Source organism: Alosa pseudoharengus, unplaced genomic scaffold, assembly GCF_046254945.1.
Source record: "Alosa pseudoharengus isolate Yale_2024_CS ecotype anadromous, Long Island Sound unplaced genomic scaffold, YU_APseudo_1.1 YU_APseudo_1.1_scf_15, whole genome shotgun sequence".
Classification (NCBI taxonomy): Eukaryota; Metazoa; Chordata; class Actinopteri; order Clupeiformes; family Clupeidae; genus Alosa; species Alosa pseudoharengus.
The window spans coordinates 25,409,957-25,432,182 of record NW_027468620.1 but is presented as its reverse complement, the minus strand read 5'-3'; positions in this window follow the sequence as shown (position 1 = coordinate 25,432,182).

The window sequence follows — 22,226 nt, the reverse complement described above, 5'->3', positions numbered from 1 at the left end:
CAGGGAAAACATGCAGAAAAGGAGCTGACATACATCACTCTATTCCCGAAGCTGTACTGCCATCTAGTGGCTCAAATGTCATTTTAAAACAAACCACATACATCTGAATGAAAGCATCAAAATGCAGTGGATGCCTAGCCTAGAAATCTAGACGCACCCTAGCGGCGGCAAATTAATTTGCTCAGCCTGTACGTCTAGTATCGAACCATAGGAATTTCTATTGGCTTAACACCGTGGATGTTCTCCAATCACAGCGCTCTATTTCGTTAGAGAGTCTTAAGGCGGGCTTAACAGGATAACGACAGTCCTGTGACGGTGAACAACAAGGAAGGTGGCTATGGCGAACGAAGAGCGGTTGTTTGAATCGGCGTTGGCGTCAACTTTGGAGGAGTTGGACTTTCTTTTCTTTGAAAGTTGAGCAACACAATGCACTTAAGTCATTCCTTTCTAAGAAGGATGTGTTTGCCGTTTTGCCTACCGGATATGGATATGGTCGTAGCGCTGGCCTATTGCATGCCTAGGCAGTTTGAAAGACAATTCTCTGCCCGCCCCTTGGATTAAGCGAGGTGAATGATTCGATGCCAGACTATACATCTCAATGATATAGGATGGCCCCGCCAGGCTAGTGGATGCCATCATCACATTTCAATCAAGATCCTTCATGTGACTAAGGAGGAAACAGAATCTTCAACTGCTGTGATTTCCCAGGGACATTCAAGATGTTGCCTGTAATGGTGCTTGCAGCATCTTCTGTCATGATGCCTTTCATCCTGCAAAGAAGTCTTTCAAAAACACACTTCAAAATACACTATAGGAATATATACTCTATATATATTAAGATTCATAATGCTCTGACATATGAGCATGCAGACCTGCATAGATATAATATGTGAGTGGGAGGGCATATTTATATTTGCCAGGGCCATGGTCTGCAATGTGGCCTCTGATGTGTGATATAAGACACAGCTGTGCAGTCCCAAAGGTTTCACCCCCTGCTTTCCCCACTCAAAATAGCTTCACCCATCAAGACATCCAAGCTCTCTCTCTCTCTCTCTCTCTGTATCTGTGTCTCTGTCTCCCTCTCTCTCTCTATCTGTGTCTCTGTCTCTCTCTGTGGCAGTGTCTATGTCTCTCTCTCTGTGAGTCTGTGTTAGTCTCTATGTCTCCCTCTCTCTTTCTCTGTGTGTCAGTGTCTCCCCCTCTCTCTCTCTCTCTCTCTGTCTCTGCAGATGCAGATTAGACTCTTTTTCTGTCGGAGAAAGAGGTGTCAGATTACAGCGCAGCTGTTTAATTATGACTCACAGAGGCTGAGGGCTGAGGCTGATGGGATTTTACTGTCTGTGACGTGACAAGCCTCCTCAGGGCTTTGTCATTCATTTGAAAATGTCATAACGTTAGCTCTCCCTGGGTAACTTTGGCTTAACATGGCAAGCAAGGCCAGCCATGACTGTGAGCTCAACTGGCAGCTTTTTGGCATCATTTCATGCTTTGCATCTACAGGTATTTATAATGTTTGCTATGCCTTACAACAGGAGCCTCATGCAGATTAATTGCTACAGTAAGTAATGTTTGCACTTTGTTTAATTAATTTATTGATTCATTGATTTAGGATGATGTCAGAACATGTGGATTGTGTGCATTTGAGTACCGTATGTGGGCATTTCAGGTTTGCAGCACTTTAGGAACAGGTCAGAGTTGATTTTGAAAAATATAATTTTCATTCATATCAAACTCTTAACTCCTCTAAATATTCAAAACATTGGCTCATGTGGAGTGATGTGATATTTTTTTCAGTGTCCTTACATAAAATATACTGGGAAAGACATATTAATAAACAGAAGTCAAACAATGAAACGCAATGAGGGGTCTCATTTAAATGCAATTTAATTTAAATGCATTTACCATAAAAACATAATAAATTCACTGAAGGGCTACAGTAGTGCAACAGAAGTGCAACATTTATGAAAATATGCAGTCTACTGTCAAAAACAATAGAAGACAAAACACTGTGACAAATTACAATGTGACAATGGCTACTTAATAACAATATCACTCTGACAATTAATTAGAGATCATTTTGAAAGGAAAACACTAATTAAAAGGACGGGCAGACAGAAAAACATATTAAATGAAATGCGAATTAACTTTACATCACTAATAATCTTATTGATATCTATTATTCAACATCTCAGTAAAAACTGTATAACGGCTTAATTTCTCACGATTTCTAATTCACTTATTAAGATAAGTGCACAGCAAGTACTGCATCCTATGAGTTCCTATCATACAACTGGAGCAGAGGATGGCTGTATGAATTCATATCTGAACAAATTAATTGACTGTAAAGCTGCAATCACATTTGAAGTTGGGATGTGCGCATGTGACATTTAACCACCTGTAACTTCAAAGTAGCTAGAAGAAGAAAACTGACACAGCGTTATTTTACATCAAAACAGTGGGTTGACACAGACTGTTGGTACAGGTATATTAAATGCCGCTCAAAATCAGAAAATGGCCTGTGGCTGTATTTCTGCAGTCTACATGATGTGGCCACTCTCAATAGAGCTGCTAATTCCTCGGATCCCACATTGCACAGATGTGAACCAACATCTAACATTTCACAAGTCATGGCAGGTTATGAATGTGGTGAAAACCACAGACTAAATGTGCTGGAAGAAGCCACGGTGCTCTCTTGCAGAAGTTACCACTGCTGTTAGTCTGTCTCTCTCTCTCTCTCACACACACACACACACACACACACACACACACAAACAAGCACACATGCGCACAGGTACAAACAAGCACATACTGTACATACAGACACACAATACTCAGAAGCACACACAAAACACACTGGATTTTGATTTAACAATGCTGAAACTAATCAATATATATAAAAAAAACCTTCCCATTATCGATCAGTACTTTCAATATATACACTATAGGTGGCGCTATGAGCTTTTTTTCCAATATTCAGCATTTCATGCTGTCACATGTCTATTTTCATAATACTTGGTACATATGAATACATGTGAGAGAAAGTGGAATAAAGCATTATGTCCAATATTCCAATATGTGGTTTAATGTTCTGCATTATGCCCAATATTCCAATATGTGGTTTAATGTTCTGCATTTCTTTCTAGTGGGTCACCTTGACACTAAAAGTATGATTCTATAATGACTCTTTATGATATCTGTACTCTCCCTGTATATATCTGTGTGTTACTATGTATTTAGAGATAAGCGGATATTATGACTTTGCAATGCTTCACTGTTCTGCATGGCTGCGTCAGTAGCTATCTGCTCCGGATTGCCAGGTTGCCACTAATCAAAGTCTGATTCAGTGTAGTCCACATGAGATGGGATGACCAACGCCATCTCCTGTCAGCCTGGAAGGATACTTAAACCCTAACTATTTCCTTGTCTAGTTAGAGCAGCTGATGGTAGCTGCTCTTTAGGTGAAGTCATGCTGCCTCTCCCTTGATGCGCATCATTGTAAATAAAACTCTGTTTCTGATATTTCATACTATTGGTCTGACTGGGTCTCTATTCATCTGTGGTATCAAAATTACCATCACATGCATTGCATAATCATATACCAGAAGGATCTGTAATGGGCACAAATAATAGAAAAGAAATGGTGAGGTTCAGGCCTCTATTTCAAATTACCCTATGTGTAGAATATTATATTTAATATATAACATTTGGGCTTGTCACTGCAGGTCCGTGCCTTGTAAAACTTTTTTTGTTCTGGCATTCTGGGGTTAACACACACAGGGCCTTCGTCAGCCCTAGGCTGGCCTGGATAAAATCTGATAGAAGCCCATGTTTTTTGTGACTCAGACTCCATGGCCTGCATGCAGATTGTCTCTGATCGATACAGATAACAGGATTAGCCCACGGTGCCATTGTAGCTATCACACTTTCAGGAGAATCTAAAATGGGGGAGCAGCGTCTGAAAATGCTGCTAATGTTAAAGTGAAGGGCATGTACAGTGGAGAGTTTGATGTGATAAGGCTTTGCATTGATTTGTTATATCTAAGCTCACTTCAATAGCATACCTGACCCTCATGTTTACTTCAAAGCCTCCCTTAGTAGATCCCAAGTGAGCAATTTTTCATTAATTATTTCACCCTTGATCTACACTAATCTAAAGGTGGCATTACAAAGTTTATTTTCACATACCGGTAAATACAGCACATGTATCACATGTTTTCTTCCATTAGCAGAAGACCTTATTCATCTTCCTCCCTCGAAAGGCAATCTAAAATTCTATGGTACTAAAATGTGTAGTTTATAAATGTTCAAAACGTACCTTTGACAGCAGATCTATAATTTCTCTCACTCATTCTGCCCTTGGTTTGTGTTAACATTAATTACCATGACAAGATGGTTCACTAGTAATGCTGAAGAGGAACACTGTATTCAGAGCTTGAGTAGAACAGGTGCACACTCATAACTCTGCCCACCAACATTTCGAGTGGATCTGTCTTCAAAATGAGATGTCAGTATAACAACGCCCTATAGGGCTTATGAAACTGCATGAAACATGTCTTGTTGGTGCAGAGATCGCCGAGGCAGGAGTCAGAGTAAAGACACCAAGACTGCTTATTATTCATATTTATGCAGGCACATTCACACCTGAGAGATAGAATGGCTGATGAAAGAATGAAATAGATGTCATGCTGTCATCAAATATTGACAGATATATTCATTTGAATGCATGTTTAAATCCCTCCCCCCCCTCTCTCTCCCTCGCTCTCTCACTCTCCATCTACAATTTTCTCCCTCATACCCTGTCTTCTTGGCTACTCCATACAGTGATGGTCTTCTCAGGGTGGCTGTTATCTCTGCAGTCTCTACCCGGTGCACTTTGCAAAGACTGTTGTCGTTGATTGGTTCTCCTGAGAGATTATGATAGAAATCTGGAACAAGGGGGAGAAGGGTCTAAGCACTCACATTCTTCTGTTCTTCATCCTGAAATGTGACATTCTGTTTATCCTACTGCAGTATATTTATTGCATATATTGTGGTATTTCCACATAGTGTTTTACAACATCTAGTTTACTGAAAAATTATTTTGCAATGTTTTTTCCCCAACAGTCACCCCTTGCTTGTAATGTAGAGATAGTTACAGTATCCTTGCTCATATCTGCTGAAAGCACAAGCATATGGTTTCTGAAAACAATTCAGTCTTTAAGATAAACCACAGCACACATGCAGTGGCTGCAGACTTATTTGGGGTAAACATCTGTCTTATTTACCTAATTAAAATGTCAGGGGATTGGACAGCCTCAGGATATCCTTGCTGATTGGCTGTGCATATGCCTTTCAAAGAAAAACCATGAGGTGAGCGAAGATCACTTTGAAATCTCCACAGTCGGTGGCTCTTTATGCAGGTGACCAACTGTCATGGCAACCGTCCATGCCGTCTACGCAGCAGGTCCCATTGAAATGGGAAGGTGAAAGGTCCAGAGGTCTACAGCTAACATGCTAATAAACCACCAGGGCCTCCCAAATGAAAACCTTTCACCAAATCCACCACTAGTTCAAATCCACACATTCAGTGGGCAGTGTTGGGGAAGGGTCTTCAAAAATATAGCTTAACAAACTACCAGTTACTTCCAGGAAGTAGTTGGATTACAGCAAAACTAGAGACAAATGCAGATTTTCTGAAAGTATGATGTATTGCGACATCAGATGCAAGTCAAATGTGTAGTTTCTTATGTCTCAATCCATTGAACTACAGATCCGCTACCCGATCTGGCAAACTTACATAGTGCGGTTATAGCCTATAGAGGGCCGCGAAGCGAATGCAGAAGTGCCGTTCACCCTGTTATTAGTTGATGAACCACTGAAACGATTTTGGAAACATTATTTTAAGGTACAAAAAACTCTTTGGTGTTGCTTTAACTTGAGCTACCCAGAAATCTGGAACCTAGCTCAGCTATTTGTAGTTTGCTTCTCCCTAACACTGCCAGTCTGAGATTTTCAGATTGGTCTACTTTTAAACTGAGTAACCTACAGTATCAACATGTGGCTGTTGTCAGGTGGTTGTATGAAACTTGCTAAGGGCCTTTTGGATGGTGGCTAGACTTTATGGCACAAAGGTTGCATGGGGGTTCTATGGAACTTTTTAACGAAAGTGAAGGATTTAACTAGATCTACAGCATCAGGACTTCAGTTAATGGTCAGTCGTTCCAATTAGCGCAGTTTCCTCAAGCCCAGCACAGAAAACACATACCAGAGACAGCTTGTGATTCCAATGCTAACACAGACAAATGAGTGTGAACCCAGCCAGAGGTCTAATAGTTAGGCGACAGTTCATGGCATGGTGCGGACCTGCTTTTTTAAATGTTTCTTTTTTAAATGTTTAGCAAAGCGGTCAGTCGGTCATCTGAGGAGAGGGCTCTTTTGAAGATGCGATGTTATGAAGCCTATTCCATTAAATGAGATTCTGTGTGAGAGAAAGCACCAGACCAATTTCACGCACGCACGCACGCACGCACGCACGCACACACACACACACACACACACACACACACACACACACAGTCCTCCCAACCCAGCATCATATCAAACAGGGAGGCAGCAGCACACAGAGAGCAATTCAGCCTTTTGCTCTAATGGGTGTAGAGAAAAATTGAGATCAGCTAAACCAGAAAAAATCATCATCTGAAAATGATGCTAATGATCATACATGTACTTTGTTTAACCTGTCTAATTAAAGTGAGAAACATTCAGTTCCAACTGTTAACTAGGCTATGTTACATCTGGGCTTTCTGATTCAGGTATAAAATTTTTTTTTTTTTTTTTAAGTAACGGTATGCACAGAGGTGTAGTGGTAAAATAAGAGGTGGGTAAACGGTAAGGTGGAATGTGCCATGCTGTATCAGATTTTTAAAAAGGCATTCAGAACATGTTTGTTGATGGTGGAGGTTATTGTCCAATGTTTATAACAATCGATGGTATTAAATGATTCCTAGAGTGTTGATGAGTGTATAAATGTGGATAATATAGTGATTTTTTATGTTAAAAGTTGCAATTGGTAAATAAACTCTTTTGAGAGGTAGATAAACTCTATCTGGGAAATCTTAGGGATAAACTGTGTTTACTTGCGTTTAGCCTCCACTACATCCCTGGGTATGCAGCATGAAGGAAACTCCCATGTCTAGTCAGGGACATGGTTTGCCTTCACTTAGTCCAGTATCTTAGTGTACACACCATCATCTGTTCTCTTTATCATCTATTCTCCTGTCATGATGTAATATAATACTTACTTGATATGTGTGGAGTTTGCAACTTAACAGGGTTGTAGCTATAGGTTGTAGCCATATATTCAGATGTGCAGATCCTGACATTATTTATTTGTTGAACGGTGCCCTGTGTGAGGTGAGAATGCTCACTAGCATTGTTCTGTCCTGTCTTTTATTCTGTCATACTCATCTTCATACTCATTCTGTAATCTGTAATACTCATTTCTATAACCGGAGGGTGCACTTCTGGCCTGAGAAGATTTCAAAGGCAGGTATAATGTGAGAAATGGTGTATATATCCCTAGTCACATTTCACTTGGACAGTCCACCAACAGACGAACAACAAATGCTCAGACTGAATGAACAGATGAACAACTATCTGTTGACACATCTGTGCTACACTATGGGGGCATGTTCATGAGCCCCCATGCCCCCAGGGGTGTAGCACTGTAGCGGCAACTCAAGCTAGGATTGATTGTTTTTTGGGGGTTTTCATACCGACAGTACTCAGTGACCTCCAGAAATAGTGATATATGTCAAAAATCACCGAAATTGTCTTTTAAGGTTAGGGCTTGGATTTGGTTAAGGTGATATTCAGTAGTTGTTCAACAGCAATTTTACATAATGAACTTGAATCTTAAAAGATGATCTGTTAAGAGCCTGTGGACGGGCTATGCCAGTTAAATGTTGCCATATCCCCGTCCACAGGCAGCCTTGGCCTACTGGTTAGCGATTCGGACTTGTAACCGGAGGGTTGCCGGTTCGAACCCCGACCAGTAGTCACGGCGGAAGTGCCCTTGAGCAAGGCACCTAACCCCTCACTGCTCCCTGAGCGCCGCTGTTGTTGCAGGCAGCTCACTGCGCTGGGATTAGTGTGTGCTGAGTGTGTTTCACTAATTCACGGATTAGGATAAACGCAGAGACCAAATTTCCCCTTTCAGTGCTGGGTTTAGGATGTTTTGTGTGTGAGGGAGAGAGAAAGAGAGAACAAACTTGATTTAGCATATAGGAGCCACTACTACCACAAACAGACTATTAACACTCAACACTTTCTGGAAAATATATTGACCACTACTATGACCAGGGGTCTCAGGTTAACCTGCTACTTCTAGTCTCTATCTTGTACCTGAGAGGCACATTGATATGTTTGGAGTATACTCTTGGGTTCTCACTCCTGTGTGTTTTTAGTCATTTTGAACAGGCATATACTGTAGGCCCCCTTCTCCCAGTTTAGTTATTTGTTATGTGCATTGTGAAACGTTGTCTGTAGATGCTACTAGTTCCTCTCCCATTCTTTTGATATTTACCTGCAGGTGAGCGAGCCTGTGACTCATAGAGCTTGACTGGATGTCTTTCAGAGGTGTTTTATGTCTTTTTCTGTTCTGTTCTCTTACATCAAACCTTGCAAATACACATAATGTCACCTGCCACATGTATAGCTCTAATTAGTCTACACCAGAAAAAGGTGTCACAGGAAAAGCAGTTGCCAAGTATAGCCATCATGCTGCAGTAGCCCGTGGAAAGCATGAGTTTTCCATGAAGTAATTTCCTTCATTCACATGCTTACACCTTACTGATTGTAAGGTACAGATGAAGTGTTCCTATCATAGGCATCCTATGGCAGCATCATAAAATATATCAGTAAAAGATATCAAAGGTAGTAGTTACATTACTTTATCCACCACAGCTCATTATTGATCATTATTGTTTTACTAAATCAGTGTCCTGTTTGACCTCCATATGAACACAGTTCACTTTGATTAAAGATATATTTCACATAGGCTACAATATCTATATGATCAATGTATTTACAAAATGGACAATGGTTTGTATGATAGAATACAACTACAACAAACTATATCAGAACCATATCTTATGAAATTAATGTCAACCCGATTTCAAACTAGCAGGGATGAAAAACATTTGTCCTTCACGAAGACTGTCGGGGGGTGTTGCAAGATGTCATTGCCTCAGAGTGGAAACGCTGGAGTATTGAATTTTGTCTGAGGACCCAGGTAGATTCAAGTCCCATAATGCGTATCTAATTGCACTGCAATCGTTCAATGCATTTTTAAAACCCCATTTGGCACCTGGCCCACTGACCTTGAATTTGAATATGATTTGGCACGAATGAGGCTCATAGAGTTTCTTTTTTTAAATAGATGCAGAGAATGTTCACTTCCTGAGGGGAAGCGATTTTGTCTACAACGTTTATTTCTGGTGCTTGTCATTAATGAAGTGATCTGCTGTGCCTCGTCACAGGGAACCCAAGACAACATCTGTCTCAGTACACGAATACTGCGGCTCAGGAAACTGACAGGTTCCTTGCCTTCAGCTATGTGTTCAGAGCTCAAGTGAGTGGACCGATTATTTATTTAAAACCAGGATGAAAATATGTTGAGGATTTAAAGCATGATTAGACACAGCGTGGTTTCACATTACTGTTATTTTTTCATATGATATCGGCTACCCGCAGGGAGATTACAACACTATTATGACTTATTTCATATTGATTCACAACATATCTGTTTTTAGCGCTTTTATGATCATTATCCTACGCTACATGCACTCAATCAATAAAGACACATTCACATAAATATCTAGATGATTATTATGGTCTAGATTATTACTGCAAATGGAAGGCCATTTCACATTAAACGCAAAATGTCTGGTGTATGTACTGTAGACTCGCATCTCATGAACACACAGGCGGTGACATGGCCTGGCACAGCTGAGGGGAAAGAGAGAGGCCCAGACGAAGCACTGAAAGACCACACAGACAGTTTCCCTTACAAAGAGTTTTTACTATGTAACCAAAATGTTAAGTTGGAGAGGAGAGCTGTCTCACACTTGTTCTGTATAATACTGTATGCATTATATTATAACTGTGATAATCATTGCCAATACTTAAGTCCTGCTTTCATCTACAGTAAGTACAATGTATACTGTTATGTTTTTTGCTATTTAACTAAGTAACTTCATAAATACTTCAAAGTACTGATGGTAAAGGCAAGCAACCATCATCCTTCGCATCCAGTCAGTCTGGATCATATAAGGTAGAGCCATAAGGTAAACATTGTGAATTTACACTGCTCTTCAAAGTTCAGGGAGACCTCGAATGCCCCAGCATACCATTCATGCTCAAAAGCAGAAATAAATAATTTGTACGTTACAAATGAAGAAGCAAAATACTTTCGTGAGCTCAGAAGATTTCCAAATTTTTCAAACTTTGCCCTGCAGCAGTAATATCTCTTCATCAGAGCACTACGTAAGACCCATAACGGTGGAGTTGAGGATCCCTCACAGGCTTTGAATGACACCATCCCTTTTTTGTAGAGGTGAACTGGAAGAATCCTTTGAAGCCACTGAAAAAAAGAAGCTGGCACGAGAGACTCAAGAATGTCAAATCCTTATCCATGAGGAGAGGTCTCTTAAAGGAAAATTCCGGTATTTAGCACTTTGAGTCCCTTTTCTGGTTTGTTTTGGATGAACTAGAGTGGTGGACACCGACATTTTGACGATTGGTCCTGTCTCGACTTTTCTTACTCATTTTGAATCGCCTTTGACTAGTCAGAGTGGCTGCCTACAGGCATGCTGAAACATGTCCTAAAACAACCCTTAACGTTCGTTTTCAAAACTGTGCAACTCACCAAGTGGTTAGTGCTGTTCGTTGATGTTCCAAAACAAGTAGCGTAGCGAAATACAGTTTCTGTCGTGTTTTATTTGCCATTTTGTAAAATCCCATTGATTTCTGTTGGAAGACTTATTGCACGTTGATATTACTGCGCCACCGTCTATGCTTCAGGCTCAAACATTGAGCGGAAGTTTATACGCGGTTGTGAGGTGTCTGAAAAAATAGTTCCACAATAGCAAATAAGACGGCTGGAAATCATACGCTGATGTATTTGATTTTTATAATCAACGAACACCACTAACCACTCGGTGAGTTGCACAGTTTTGAAAAACGAATGTTAAGAGTTGTTTTAGGACATGTTTCAGCATGCCTGTAAGCAGCCACTCTGACTAGTCAAAGGCGATTCAAAACGAGTAATGCACTGTATGGCAGAGCTGCAAGCCTACAAAAATAAAAGCCCAAGTGCCTCTAAAAGCAATTAAAGTGCAGTACCATGTGGATACTTTACCACCAACTCAGTGGAAACAGTCACCAGTGACCCATCCACAGTTGCCCTTACCAACCAGTTGGGATTGGCACATGAAGGATGGAATGCTTGTCCCCCAGCTTTTAACCAAAGAACCTGTACAGGCCAGGTGCTTGGAGCTGACGATATGTGGATGCAAGGAAAGTGGAAGTCAGTGCAGTACCAGGCAATGTCAAAAAAGTGGAATATTTTGTAGTGGGGCATGTGGATGTGCCTGTGCAGCCCGGTGCAAGAATACTCAGGTACTCGCATCATTATTATTGAGTTTTGCCACATTACATGCAACTACATTGTTTCAGATTATTTGGCATGATATTGGTTTTCTTGTTTTGTAGATTAGATTTATATTATGCCCTTGGATGCATGCATGTTTTGTATCGGGAATGTATTCATTCTCCAAACGGTAAACTCTTCTTTTGTGTCCCTGACTAGGACTCAGATTGAGCACATGGACATGGTCCCTGGGTGCCTTCTGTTGGCTGCCTTCCTGAGTGTCACTGCTTGGAAGGGGAAAAACATACCTTTGCCATACAACTATTAGTTATTACATTACATTACATTTGGCTGACACATTTTTAACCAAAGCAACTAACAACATGGTTAACAGTTTAAGTTACAGTCTACACATTTGATAATATTCTAGTAAGGTGTAGGCCTGCTCTAACGCACCCTGTTGAAATGTGTCACTCAAATTAGATTCCCGGTACATCATTCCTGGCATTGTATAGGCCTACTGGGCCCTGCTATTTCGCCTCCACGTTTGTAATAAGATGTGAAGCATCATCACATATCATCTGGCAATTATTAAAATAAAAATGTGTTTTAAACACCAACACCATTAAGAGAGCATCCAAAAATAGAAGTGGCCTATGACCTATCCATTCGACCTAACATTCTGAAAAAGCCAAAGTCCGTTAATTGAAGCTCACCAGCTAAGACAGCCTATCGTCGGTGCACATTTGGAAAACTTAATAAATGATGCTGACCTGCCAGTTGGTGAAACTACACTTTAATGATCCTCGTGGGTTTATGTCCAGGAAAACGAATGAAGTTGCGCAGGAACTGCTTTAGCGCAAGGCAAACTTTACACACTGACCGACAGCTTGCCGATATGCTCTGCATCTCCAACACTACAAAAACGTGTAGCCTATTAAAAAACTATTTTATCCCAAATACCATCAGCATTCTTAACCAAACTTAGTGACAACACGCACGCATACTAGTCAGGGGGCCAAAACTTATATTAAAACTCTGTCGGACACTTTTTGGTACAAGCATACAACCTATCCAGTATTAATATTTAACCCCTTAACATGTGTTCTAGCCAGGTTGTCAGCTTAGAAAATGTTTTTTTGTCCATTTTAACACCATATTCTTATAAGTGGTAAAAGCGGATTTTTTCCCCCAAAGTGCTTTCATTTTCTTCCATGTTACCTACTGTAATTTTGGGCAAATGTGCAATATAATCCAATTTATGTGCAAGCCAGATCATTAGAGTGGTAGTCAAACTGATTTGTTTTGTGTGTGTATGACTTTAAGCAATTTCAGGCCAATTTGCTGGTTTCCTGCTCAACATGACATACCAACACTAAATGTTGAATATCTCCACAACCACAAGGACCATATACATAGAAATGGTATCACATGAAAGCCAACACTCATGGGCTGTCTGCAGAAGTGTCAGAATGAACATGTATTGTACAGTGTAAGAGAACAGAACTAGAACATGAAAAAAACAATCTTCACCTAAAGAGAACCAGTTTTCAAAGTGAATATCAGCTTGGAAACATGACATAGTATCCCAAAACCTCTATCAATCAGTACCCCTATCTATGGGAATGAGTCAAGCCAAGTTTAAAGCTTGTAGGGAGAGACAATGCAATGCTGCACAAGTTGTAATTCTTTAATGTCAAGGCAGCAATGTAGAACTGTAGATGGTAGTTTATGGTGCTATTTGACTTCATTAATGTACCAGGTTGTAACACAAATTATATTTAATTGACATATCATATAGTTATTAATGTTATATGTGCAATTACAGGAGAACTTGATGGGTATGCTACTGGGTGAGGATAGGCTACCCATGCCTTCCGACATTCATCACCCTTCCGATGCTGGAGCGCAAAGGTTTAACTTGGCCCACAGCTGCAGAACCCGCGTTAAAATAGAAAATTACATTTGGGATTCTCAAGGAGTCTATGGCCCACTCAATCTGTGACAAGGTAGGCTAGTTTAGGAAAGCATAATTTAAAGCAGTCAATACAATACGTAATGTCCACTGAATTATTTAATTGTGCTTTTGACATTAAATAGGCTATCCTAAACGTACGCATTTACACGGTCAGTTAGGCTATTCTCTGCCAAGCAAGGTCTCGTTCCTTGGCAGCAGGGATGGATTACTGCACGGGCCTACCGGGCCCAGGCCCAGGGGCCCAAGGGGTCAGGGGGCCCTGAAGCCCAAGCCTTTGCATGGAATCATTGCCTCAATATCAACAAATCAGGATGTAGGCTATGAATCTGATTGAATTTAGTATTGGCCATCCCCAAAATGCACCAGAATACAGGAAATCACATCAAACGACAATAAACGACCACATATACGACAATAAGTGGGGGGCCCTTAATACATCTGGGCCCAGGGGCCCGAAAGTTTGTAATCCGCCCCTGCTTGGCAGACGTTCAAGTATTGCTCTTTTTTGTTATTACCAACCTTTGGTTATTACAGTTCTCTCCTCCTCGTAAGCTTCGAGGAGAACTTGCTACTCCGCCTCTGAAAATTAATACAGTGCTCGTTTCGCCGGTTTCACTCATGGTTTCGGCTCTCAATAGATGATGCCTTTATAAGTTCGCCGTGAACGTGCACAACTCTAGGTTATCTAACACAGGGTTAATTGAACTAACTGGTAACCGGTGTTTTGGAACCGACAGCTCGGGTTTAGTCGCCACAGGTTCAGACAACCCAGAGGTTATGTTTTATCTCAGTGTTTGTTAAACCTCCTTTTTGGAATACCCCCCAGGAGTCTCCAAGATTGTTTTTTTAAAGATGACATAATCAAATCAAATTATATATAATTCAAAATCCTTAACCTCTCGATCACTGAAGTTAAATTGAAACAATTTTTTGTCTTTCATAAAAAAAGTAGGCCTATATTCGTTTTTATATCAGCCAATAGGCCTACTAGGCTAGTTTAACTGTATGGAGCATTAGCAAATGGTTGACAAACTAAGCTGTGATGGCAAGCAAAGAAAAAGGAAGCAAACATGATGAATCAAAAACATTCATGCAATCATGGCTCCAAATGGGAAGTATTAGAAAGAGAAGTGTGGTGAATATGTCGAGTAGAAACTGAAGTTGGTGACAATGAGCCCAGCACAAGTGACTAGTGAAGCTTCCATGGCACCTGCCAGCAACAAACGACACAAAACAGTATGTACATTGTGAAATGGGCCTACGCTATTGTATTTTAATGCCAGTCATAATGGTGATACTTGGAGAGCCAATTGTTTTCTGAGGTGCTACTCATTGTGAAAAGTTTGAGAACCACTGGGCTAGACAATGAGTAGGCTATAAACATCCACAATGTGCTCTGGCAAGAGAGGGAACATGGAGTTCTCTTTATGGCATTATCTAGACATTATTTAATCCCCTCCACCTCTCCTCCTCCTTCCATTTGATAGTATATTTTTACTACCATATTTCTCTTGAGACTCAATCAGGACGATGCAAGATCAGGATCCAGGCATTTATTCTTTTCAATGAGGGGCCAGTGGCCCTCAAGGGAGAGAGGTACATGTTTGTTTCACCCCATCATGGATTTCACCAGATTCTCAGTATTTCTCTGACTTCTCTGAGGCGTATTACTAACTTTATGTTACAAACAAAAGAAGGAGTGACCTCTAGGTCCAACCCAGTTTGAATATGCAATAGAAAGGGAGGATGAGGATTAGGCCTTCATCAGGTCTGGTCAGCTTCTATTGTCTTTTAATTAAAACTACCCCCTTTCCTGGGAAGTCCTTCAGAGGCCTGGACACATGCTGTTCTACAAACATTAACCTTTCACACCTATCTGAAGAACAAAAGGCATCTAGACAGGCTTTCACTGAATTCAAGGATAAACAAAGGATGCTTGCATACAGACCAAAGACACACACACACAGGGTACACATGGGTACAAAATCACAAATGACCATAATAACTACACAGTATTCGAGTCATAAAGACTTGAATCATTAAACTGTTCACATAAAATATGAATACAGAATTATTTCCTTCACATTCTATCTCTCCCTCTCTCTCTCCCTCTCTCAGTCTTCAGTCTCCAAAGTTGCTGTTTAGTAGTCTCGTTCCATTATTTCCATGGAGACGTGATCACCTGGGCATGATTTTCTCACTCACGTGTGCTGTGTGCTGCGGCTCATTACTCTTGAAGTGTGCTAAATGAGAGTGAGAGGAGTTCTAAGTGAGCACTATAACTGCTTTCCATGTAGGCCTACACTATTTACTGCAACTCCTCTGCATGGGGCCAGCCAAGCCAGTGGCTTCAGAGATATACCTGGACATGTGGATACAGTAGTCCTAGACAATGGACTTTGCTTTTTGTTTATGATTACTTAGCTTTTGGCATTTTGTAAATGTTGGTTGCTGGTGCTACAGAGAGTTTTCTTTAACTCTTCTTGCAAAACTCTCTTCTACAGACAGTTATATTTGTTTTCTTTTACACCAACAGTCTATGATATATTGTATGTGCAATGCATTAGTGACTTATTATACAGGTTAAGAAATGCAAATTCTGCAGATAGGATTGTCAGTACTGATAATGGTCTGATCAATAATTGCATATGCTTAAACACCAAATAAAAATCACCAGATTATCATAGATCCTTTAAAACTGGTGTGATGTGGGCTCTCGTTGTAGTCCTGGTTAAAACACGTGCTGTAGCATTTTTGTATTATCTTATTTAAAACAAAAGCATTGCAATAGTCAAGCCTGCTGGTAATAAAAGCATAGACCAACTTGTCTGTATCTAAATGAGAAAGGGAAGAATGACTGTTCAGCATATGGTTTTAAAAATGTTTTTAAAAGCATTTTAAATGATGTTTATAACATTCATTTAATAAAAGCGACTCAAGCATGAACCGAAATCCCTTTTTTATCGGTATGCACCACGTCCCATGCCCACTCTCTGGGCTGCACTGATTAAGAGCCTATTCACTGGACCTGGGGCTTCTCACTCGGCCATGGTTCAAAGTGCTGACGCATGACCGGTTCAGCGCGGCGAGGATGACACGCCTGACAGACTCCTCACACAACTCCTTGACCTCTCCAATAAACCAACTTCATGCGCCAGACTGTTTTGCAAATGTGTACACAAACATCAGTTATCAGTTATTGTTTCATAAAAAACTTCCAAAAGCACAGAATGGGCTTCTCTTCCAGACAGAAACACATGTGAAAGAGCCATAAAAGGCCTTGAATGAACAGTATGCATGCAAACTGCATAGAAGAATGGTTCAGCAATGAGCTATAATGAATTGAAAAATTAACATACATTATATGCAAAGAATACACTTTTCTGTTTATGTTTTCATGTGGCACAACATATTTTCATTCAAAGCATAGAACACAGAAGATTATCTACAGTAAGGCCATATATTATTGAATGTTAGCTTTACATAAACTCTTCTTGGTTATAACTTATTCATGGCTAGGTATGAATGTACCAACGTAGACTATACCAACTGTCTTGTTGCCTTATTATCATGTCAGCTGTAAGTGCAGTTCTCTTTTTCTCTTTGTTCTCTGTTCTAATTTGAAATGCATAAGTAGGGTAATTGCGGGCAGACATTTATTGCCGTTAACTACTGCACACAAACTAGAAAAGCTCATGTTACAGAGTCCTCTATATTAACAAGCCTATTACACATATTCATTCATCTACTCATTCTAATCATGTTCTAATTATGCTCAAAAACCGTGTTGCTTTGTCCTTCTGTAATGTCTTCTATGTCACTCTCCCCACAAAAAAGATTATAATTTTTTGATGGAATAAACCAACTTAATGGTTGAAAGTATGCAGTATTCAGTTGGAAAGTTACATAAAACATAAAAAATTCCAAACCATAAAAGTCAGTCTCCAAATCTCTAAAAGCAACTATAACTTTGCAGAAATTTAAATGGGAGATCTTTACCTCCACTCCATTGGTTAGAAAGCTAATAACTGTAAAAAGCAATGGAGTAATCATGTTATTTTTGTACGTAATCATGTTATGAGTTGTGCACGATGTAAGCTCTGAATAGGAGCAGATATGACACAGCTGGATTTTTCATGGTAACCTTATATTGTATGTAAGGGATAATGTATAGAACGCCGGTCATTATGGGGAAAATAAGTCCCGACAGGGCGAACCGGACCCCGACGCACCAGCGGCCAACAATTCATTACTAACATAACTGTTAGTAATGAATTGTTAACTGCTTATAATGCACTGTTAATACCTAATAAGCACATGTTATTCTAAAGTGTTTCCCAATATTCCTTCTAAATGAATGAGATATGTTATAGTCTTTGAAAGGCATCCATTTGCTTATGTTCAAATGTAAATATCTAGCACATTAGGAACAGTGTTTCATTGGCTGATGTGTTGGATGTTGAGGGTGCTTTGGTTGGACAGTGTTGAGCTTTGGTTGAATAATCTAAATAAAAGACTCCCCAACCATATGAGGCTGATCTGCTTTCGACCTCCGTGCATGACTCAGATTAACAGGACAGAGTTGGATCTGTGACAACTCCTTTACGGGAGACCCACTCCTTTCCTCTGTTGCCTCTCCTCATCAAATGGCGTCTCGCATCTCTCTGTGAAGCACACGCTTCTCCTTCAATTACTTTGGCAACGTGTGCCGAGCTCACCTGGTCAATAACTCGTCCGTGTAGACCGCGTGACGCCTCAGTGCAAACATGGCTGAGGCGGGCTGGACCAGGGCTCATACATGACGGTGACATTCAGCCGGTGACATTTGCCAGGCCTGTGATTACCAATGTTTGTTATTACCAGGATATTATTGGCACGCTGTGCCACTGCGTGTCTGTAGTGTGACTGTGACTAAACAAGCACACTCTGCTTTAGAGAGAGAGAGAGAGAGAGAGAGACAGACACAGTTAAAGACAGAGAGAGAGGACCAGACAGAGAATGAGACTGTGCTCAGATGACTGTTTAGTCCAGGTGTGTTAGAATCAATACTGTGAGGAAGAGACTATGAGTGGTTCACACAGACGTTTCAGCCATCCAGCTATTCTTAATGCTCGCAGTGAGCGTTGAGAATAGCTGGATGGCTGAAACGTCTGCAGTTGCTCCTTTTGCAAAGACTTTGTCTAGTCACCTTTTTCAGAGTGTGAACCACTCATAGTCTAATCCTCAGAGAATAAGACTGAGATAGAGAGGGATGGAGAGAGAGAGAGAGAAAGAGAGAGACAAAGAAAGGTTGCTTGGGACATTCAGGGTGGAGGTTGCTTAGGACACTGAGTTCCTGGGATTAAAGTTGGGCTGAGGAATTGCTGACTGATGAATCCCCTGGGGGTCAGGAGAGCCATAGTTCTTAAGCTTTTTATTCTCTCTCTCTGTGTGTGTGTGCTTTGTTCACTGAGCATGAAGTGTTTTAACTGTTGAACTTGCCAGGTGTTTATGCAGTAAGCACGTCACTGTTTGTATGTGTGTGTGTGTGTGTGTACACGTGTGGGTCTATCTGTGTTTTTTGCACACATATCATTTAGTTTGCCCCTCAGTGTGGCATCTGTCTCTTAGAATCTCATGGTTTTCATTTCCCTCTTCCAAATCTCACTGACCTTGTCTCTCGCATGCTCTCTCTCTCTCTCTCTCTCTCTCTCTCTCTCTCTCTCTCTCTCTCTCTCTCTCTCTCATTTCTTTGCACATGATAGAGTTTTGCATGAAAGACCAAATGTGACAAATTCACTTATAGACTGGGAAGGCAGACTGGCAAATTAGATGACGTGAGTCAGTTAAAAGTGCCACCCAGTGTGTCTCAGCCAGAGATGTTTTCCTTTCTGTCCCTCTCTTCTGACTTACTGAGTCCTGAGTCTGTCATTTGTAAAGAGAAAAAAAACTGAAAGAAAATGTCGACCAACATACTGTATCCTTTGCTTGTCTCTCTCTTTCACTCTCTCTCTCTCACACACACACACACACACACACACACACACACACACAAACACACATCCAAATATACATTCATGCACAGACCCATTTCATGTACTGAACTCCATAACCAACAGAGCGTGCAAAATGTAGAATTTTGATGTGCTTTTTGTTTGCTCGTTACACATGCAAAGCACCTCACGGTCTTGGCAACTCACTCAATCACTCACTCTCTCATCCTAACTGTGGCATCCCTACGCACTTGTGGCGTCACTAAACGCTTCCCATAGTCTACCCATTTAGCCAAGAAATCAATATAGCAGCAGATTCGTTCACTTTAAATACATACATACATGAACCCGACTGGCGATGAGAGGCACAATACGGTTTAAAGAGCGTACCACATCCTTTGTAAATGAGCTCATGTGTTTTGATGGATAGTTGAACAGACAGAGATACTTATTCTGTGTAGAATTTAAAATGTCCGTCCTTGGAAATATCCCCAAGGAGGCCATCCACCAGCTGCTTAAGTGAGAGTTTCACATGAGTGTCCTCCACATATTTGTGCATGAATGTGACGGTGGGGACCTGTTAAGGGTTGGCTGGACTGTCTATGTACTGTTCCATGCTCGTGGTCCATCTGTGATTTACTAATTAATGCAATGAAGTGGATCTGATGTGTGGGCATGGCATGTACACTCACTCAAGATCATATGATTAGTAATTAGGGATTCTCCTCACGACTGAGGCAGGCTGGTATTAAAAGTGACATCGCATAGTTTACACGTTTAAAGGTATTCTGTGCGATCTTTTGTTTCTGTTCATAATCTAAACCACACCAAAACAAAAATTTGCCCTTGAGAAGATCTTAGATGCAAATGTTTCAAAAGTTGTATGTACGTATGAAATGTAAATCAAAAAAGGAAATGTATGAAAAATAAAATGCATCTCAGAACAGAGAGGAATGTTCAAAAAGGAATAGTCAGATGTATCTTTTCTTCTGATAGGGGGAGCCGTGGCCTACTGGTTAGGGCTTCGGGCTTGTAACCGAAGGGTTGCCGGTTCGATCCCCGACCCAGTAGGAAGTGGTTGAGCACTGCTCTCCCTTTCCCACATCCACCGCTGAAGTGCCCTTGAGCAAGGCACCTAACCTCACTGCTACCCTCCCTGCCGCTGTAGCAGATTGTGTGCTGTGTGTGTTTCACTAATTCACAGATTGGAATAAATGCAGAGACCAAAAGTAATCAAAATAGGGTCTTTAATATTGAAAGCTTGTGTAAAGATGTTCACATGTGTAATAAAGGTTTGCAGCTGTGCAAAAGGAGTTCTGTATGTGCAAAGACATTTCGTACCTGTAGAAATATTTTGTACATGTGTGAAAAAAATATGTACCTGTAGAAATATTATGTACTTGTGTGAAAGAAATGTGTATTTGTAGAAATGTTTTGTACATATGTGTGTAAAAAATATGTACCTGCACAAATACTTTGTACGTGTGTGAATGTCCTACGCGACGCTACGCTAAGCTTTCCTGCGCAACACTGAAAGTACGAGCTACAATGCGTACGGACTTTTGACCCTAATTTTACTGCCTTTCTGAAGAGTCAATCAACACATTGCTTACTGCCAACCAATCAGCGTTCCCCACCAACCACACAGATTTTGCCGCTAAACCACAGATCTAGTTATTAAAACTGGTGGTAACAGCAAGGGCAGATAGATCGTAACATTACCGTAAATGAACACCCATAAGTATTTCTGGACTAAAATATTGCAAAGCGATTTGCTTACTTTATTTGTCATGCTTTTATCAGTTGTAACATAGTCAAAACATTAAGAATATCATACCAGAACATGAAATAATAACTGTAGCTGCCATATTAGCTATCCTAGCTGATGTTTATCGTAGCTCATAGTGCTACTCGTCAGTTTGTACGTTGCCCAGCGAATAAGTAAGCTTAATTCTTACATGTCTTCAGTTAAAGAATTGAAAGAAATAGGAAATAAAGAAAACGCTTGAACGGGTTTATCCATTTACATTCAGATCTTGCCATAGACTGTGCCTAAGCGCTTGCTTGCTTGCTTGGTAGTCTACCATCCAGGGGGTCGTTTCTAGAAAGCATCGTTTGCTAACTTGCGTCGCAACCTTGGTAGTTCGCTTCATCGTTCTTGGATTTGGTGTTTCTAGAAAGGGTAGTTCGAACTCTCAATCGCAAACAAGGACGCAAAGTTTGGTCGTTTGAACTACTGCCCCTAGGCAGTCGCACTTGTGTCGTTCCTTGGTAGTTCCTGTTGGTGTCCGGAGCGCCTAACCAAAAATCACAACTGCCTAACCAAAATTTGCGAAGTGGATGTTTATCTCGTGACTCAATGATTGATCTATCCTGTAGCTTAATTTTGATTAAGACCCTGCTCCCTACTTGGCTCATTCTTGCTATTTATGTTAATTAAAGTATTGCCTTGCTTTTAGTATTATAATCTTCACAGTCCCTAACAACAGCAGTGTTAAATGGTGTAGTGGCTAAAGCAGATGCCTTATTATCCCAACGTTGTAGGTTCGATTTTCTTATGGTGTGAGATTGTCCTCTTGCTTCTCGCTACCTGCAGGTGAACTAGTATGACACGTAGATTCAATTGTTTTTGACTGATGTATTGTAC